We start from the raw sequence: 5,872 nt of genomic DNA on the forward strand, positions 1-5,872 counted from the left end.
AGCTTTGCGCAGTGGCAGTATCGTCGCCTATGAGGTTTAGCAGAGGCGCAGTTATTGCTAGTTGAAAATATTTCCCAATACCCCGTTTCCTCTGATTTGAAATACAATCAGTGGGAGCAATTTTTGACAGTCTCGTGAGAGGCTGAGCAAGGTGTTTAAAGACAAATTTTGTCATTGTATCATCATAGCACAATGAAGCGTGTTTTTGTCTTCTCAACAGAAATGTTCTTTAGCTCTTTCAGCGTTATGCAGGGAACAACGTCCGTTGAGATCACCTTTGAGTCAGTGCAAATGTTTGTGAGCTGTCAATTAAATTTTAATATTGGTTGTACTGGTGTGCTGCTTGTCTGTGAAAAATTAATCTTCTGCTTCTTCATGCCGAATCATCTGCAAAGGTCGAGTTTATTCAATGTTTGCGCACAGCACTCCATCAGGAATATTTTGTCCTAGTTCAATAAGGACTTACTGCACGCATTCACAAACCTCACAAACCGATAAAACCGGTTTGCTGGTTAAAAGATTTTATTAAATGTGAAAAAAGGTCTGATTGTGAAAAGGTCAAAATGTTAGTGAAAAAATCAGTAACATGAGGAAAAACAAACTGTGGGAGCCCCATGACTCCCCATGTCATGCTGTATTTCTCTCTCATTCTACTGGGAGTGGTGCCGTCGCTTCTGGATAAAGACTCTCAGTAGTCATTCCAGACAGGTCAGGTATGACTGTGCTTTGCCACAAGAACCTCAGAGATTGTAAGCTGGGTAGTTTCAGATCACTATTTTATTAAAGGTTCAAGCAAACCCGAATACCTTTGCAAGAGACATTTCAGAATCCCAGTCAAATCCAGTATGATTGCTGGATCCTTCGAATTCGACTGAACTATAGCACAGATCTGCAGTCCACCATTAGAATACTGTGGGTGTGTTGTATAAGCCATACCGTCCAAAATAGTTCTAAAACAGGAGCTGCATCCTCGTTTAGGAATGTGGTATAAAGTGAAATGGTCTGGGAAGAGTCCTACGTTTGAACAGTTCAAAATAGACGTAAAGGGGTATTTACGGACTCTTTTGAAATGTAAGAACAAGCTGTGCGGACCTTATCTTTATTTACCTTGTGTAATCGTTTTTCATAAAGTGTAATTGTATTATAGCATGTGCCCCTGACGATTTTCTTGATACGTTATATGTGCTCTTGTTTGTATTGTATGTAGTTTTGTTGTTCAAATAAAACGTAAAAGACTCAACTTTCCGGATGCGGCTGCTGTAAAAATAAAATGACATCAAGGGTGCTGTACGCAGAGGTCTGAAACCTGCTCCACAGAAGATCTTTATCCAGAGGTGTTAAAGAAGTCGAGATCTCGCCATGAGAGGGGAAGCATCTCAGAAAAAGCAGGTGCAGTCGGTTCCACGGTCATAACGCCACTAAGTCGGGCGAGAAGAGCAAAACCCACCCGGCTTCCTCCGGGCAAGTAATGAGACAAAGAGACAGCACACAGTGGGTAGTGTGGCTGAGTGGTCTAAGTCGCTGGATTAAGGTTCCAGTCTCTTCGGGGGCGTGGGTTCGAATCCCACTGCTGTTAGGTGCTTCTGTCGAGACCCCCTTTCAGCTGACTTCAGACGAAAGGGAGGGATCTGCTCTTTGGCAGTCTCTCGAGAAACTAAGCAAAGTGTTTAAAGATACTTTCTCAGCTTGACATCAAGGCACAAACCAAAAACCTTCTTGCGTCCTCTCAACCCAAAAGCGCTTTGCCACTTTTTGTGTTATACAGGGAACGACATCTGCCCAGATCACTTTTGTGTCAATGCAAATCGTAGTGTGCCCTCCGTTTTAATGTTGGCTGTGCTGGCGTGCTGCTTCTGTCTGTGAAACTTGAATGTTCTGCTTCTTCACACCGAATCGTTGGCGGGGGTTGAGCTTGTTAAATCTTTGCGCATAGCGCTCCTTTGGAAGTACTTTGTCCAAGTTCAAAAGCGATCGTGGGATTTACTTCATGCGTTCAAAAAAGCATGCCTCGCACGACAGATTGAAATGGGGAATGGAGCCTGCTTCTTGCTGTTTTTTCTGTGGTTGCAGTTACAAAGTTGATCCTGCTTTCACATTCTGTTAACAGTATTCACTGGCTGAGCTTTATCAGTTGGTTCGTAAAGGAATCTCTGCTTCGGTTCCAGAAAAGTCATCTGTAGTGTGTTTTTTTCCGTGCCCATGGCAGTCTTTTAAAGCTGGTAGTAATGGCGGCGAAGTTAATTTTTTATCCTCTTTAAAAGAATAAGGACGGGCTGGGGCGAGCTCCATTTACCACTCTTTCAGCTAACCGCCGAACTCGCGAACTGATTACACTGCAGAGCCACAGGCGCCTCGCTTTTCTCCATTCTCTGGGTTAGGGTGAAAAAAAAAACTTTGCTGGTATTAGCTGGCCTGCTGGGAGGACCTCTTCTTCACTGATAAGCAAGATTTGTGTTTCATCTTTCGCAAGCTGTATAGATTTCTTTCAAAACAAGTTGTTCCAGAAAGGAAATGAACACTTGCATTCACCTGAATTAAAAGGCATGGGATTTGCCCGTAAGGATAAATTCTGGACAGTAAGACAGGAAGAAAGGCACCGCTGGGAATTGGACCCAGGATCTCCTGTTTACTGGACAGGCGCTTTAGCCAACTAAGCCACGGCGCCGGCATAGTGCTGACCTTTGACAGCCACTTGGACACGTCTCAACTGCTCTGAGACATCTGCGTTCGGTGTGCACCGAGCCTGCTTGCCTTGCAAGTTGCCTCATTTACATGCGATAGCTCCAGCACTAAGAGAAAGGATGAGAAATGGCTTTTATCTGGCACTTTTCATGTCAGAGGATCTCAATCTGCTTTCCGTGTACAAGAGGATGTCCAACTCATGTAGCTAAAGACAAAGACGACAGTGCTCCACTGAAATCTTGATCTCACAACCCTCGGCATGACTCCGCTGTGTTCTGCTTTAGACAAAGGGGGGAAAGACTTCTTTCATCACACGTTTTGCACTGTTTACGGTGTTTGCAGTGCTCTTTCTTAAAGTAAAACCAGGAATCGGCACCATATGAGGTGAGACTAGATAATATTGGAACAAGTAGCCTCGCCATTCCATGCGTGACATTAGCAAAGTGTAATTCCTGTCTTTATAGTGTGCTTGTTAGAGACTTAGCTGGCACCCAGAGTGCTTTAAATCCGGGAGACAGCAGCCCAAGACAAGAAAGCTTCCTTCGTCTATGTTTTTTGCGTGAAGGGGGGAAACCATGCGTGTGCCGCAAACGATCTTAGTATCGAAGTGCCGTCCCACATAACTGATCCGAACAATCTGCTTTACAGAGGAGCACTACCGGAGCTTATCGTTGGCAAATTGAAGACCAGGCCAACCTCTTCTGTGACTCTTGAACACTGAATCTCAAGGTTGTGAATTCAAGCTCCACGCTGGCGGGAAATTCCATAGGTAATGATCACATTTTCTTGCATGCTAATCAAAAGAAATATTAAGAAACTTTTCCCGATACCAGTTTTTTACAAAAGTAAAGGCACACGGCACATGTGTGCCACATCACGTCCGAGTTTAGTGACAACTACCTCAGAGATTGTAAGCTGGGTAGTTTCAGATCAGATCACTTTTTTTATCAAAGGTTCAAGCAAACCCGAATACTTTTGCAAGAGACTTTTCAGAATCCCAGTCAAATCCAGTACGATTGCTGGATCCTTCGAATTCGACTGAACTATAGCACAGATCTGCAGTCCACCATTAGAATACTGTGGGTGTGTTGTATAAGCCATACCGCCCAAAATAGTTCTAAAACAGGAGCTGCATCCTCGTTTAGGAATGTGGTATAAAGTGAAATGGTCTGGGCAGAGTCCTACGTTTGAACAGTTCAAAATAGACGTAAAGGGGTATTTACGGACTCTTTCGAAATGTAAGAACAAGCTGTGCGGACCTTTTCTTTATTTACCTTGTGTAATCGTTTTTCATAAAGTGTAATTGTATTATAGCATGTACCGCTGAGGATTTTCTTGATACGTTATATGTGCTCTTGTTTGTATTGTATGTAGTTTTGTTGTTCAAATTAAAAGTAAAAGACACAACTTTCCGGATGCGGCTGCTGTAAAAATAAAATGACATCAAGGGCGCTGTACGCAGAGGTGTGAAGCCTGTTTCACAGAAGAACTATATCCAGAGGTGTTAAAGAAGTCGAGATCTTGCCATGAGAGGGGAAGCATCTCAGAAAAAGCAGGTGCAGTTGCTTCCACGGTCATAACGCCACTAAGTCGGGCGACAAGAGCAAAAGCCACCCGGTTTCCTCCAGGCAAGTAATGTGGCTGAGTGGTTTAAGGCTCTTTCTTAAGGCTTCAGTCTTTTTGGAGGTGTGGGTTCCAATCCCATTGCTGCTTGGTGTTTTTGTGTTAAAACCACCTTCCTACTGTTTAGGAATCCAATGGGGGACATGTGTTTTTTGATAAATGGAGCAAAAGCTATTTTATCAGCTTAACATCAAAACAGGGAAAAAAAAATGTTTCGTCTTCTCAACACAAATTCTCGTTTCCACCTTCAGCAGGGAAGTTAGTCTACCAAGATCACTTTTGAATCAGTGCAAATCACAGTGTGCCCTCAATTATGATGTCGGTTGTGTTCCTTTTATCGTTCTGCGTCTTCAAGTCGAGTCGTCCTCAGAGGTAGAGCTGATAAAGTCTTTCTGCATAGCGCTCTATCAGAAATAACTTGTCCAAGTTCAAAAGAGATCGTGGGTTTTACTTCAAGCGATCACAAAGCATACCTCACATGTCAGATCTAAGTGGGGAATTGATTCTGTTTTTTTTATGTTCTGCTAGAGTATCTATTGGCTTGCCTTTATCAGCTGTGTTGGAAAGATAATCTGTGCTTCGTCTCAGAAAAAATCATCAGTACCGTCATTTTATTCTGTGCGTATGGCCGTTATTTAAAGTATATAAAAATCACGAGTTCATAGATTTCTCCAAATATCAACGACACCTTGTAAACCTGTGATAAGAATTCCTTCAATCCAATAGTTTCACTCCAGGGAAAAGGCAGGGAAACATAAAGAATTCTTATTTAAAGACAACATCCGTATTGGATTGCATGTAAGCAGGCATCACTCAGAATTCCTAATATGATTTTGAATTCAATTTTGCAGTTCTTTAGTGCGTTACTAATTTTCAGAGAGTCCTTTATTGACCTTGCTGAAGCAGAGAAGTGACATAATCACAGATGTGACCAGTTTTTTTGCTGTTTCTGGTTAATAATGATTATTATTTTGTATTTTGATTAGTATTTTTCGTAGCGTTCTTCCTCAGCTTTTAAGTTATTTGGTGAGCAAGAACCACTGAGAACGAGTCTGAATGTGTGAGCCCATTTCTCAAAAAATAAAAAAAATAAGTTATATAAATCAAACCTTTTCTTCTGTAGTAATTTCATTTGATATTAAAATTAGTCCTGATTTACAATTTTTGGACATGGTTCATCTTAAATAATTTTGTAATAAGTTTCAGTTTAGGAAAATCATGCCCAGAAGCTACCAAAACTGGTAATGTTCACATAACGTGTAATGCAATAGCAGCAGTTGGGGTGGGAAACAAAAGGCATTTTTTGGTATGAATCCTAAAACTTCATAGAGGGCGTTCTAGGATTTCTTGCTTCAGATAAAGCTGTCAATACATCATAGATTTCTACTCAATCAATATCAGCAGTGTTATCACTACCGAACGCTAAATATAGATCCTGGCAATACTTCATGAGTTGTTCGTTAGAAAATTGTTTATGTTTTTTTTAACATATTTTCAATACCAGACAAGAAATCGAAAGTTTCAATTTCATGCAACTGATGAAATCTCTCTTTGATGGAAGTTATAA

The 5,872-nt window shown here is 41.5% G+C and overlaps 1 non-coding gene across 1 annotated transcript; it reads left to right on the plus strand.

Moving 5' to 3' along the window:
- Positions 1-142, plus strand: LOC148824658 (U4 spliceosomal RNA). Its single transcript, XR_016093252.1, has one exon. It is a non-coding gene; the product is annotated as a U4 spliceosomal RNA (small nuclear RNA).
- Positions 143-5,872: the final 5,730 nt, after the last annotated feature.

Source organism: Atractosteus spatula, chromosome 10, assembly GCF_055471065.1.
Source record: "Atractosteus spatula isolate fAtrSpa1 chromosome 10, fAtrSpa1.hap1, whole genome shotgun sequence".
NCBI lineage: Eukaryota > Metazoa > Chordata > Actinopteri > Semionotiformes > Lepisosteidae > Atractosteus > Atractosteus spatula.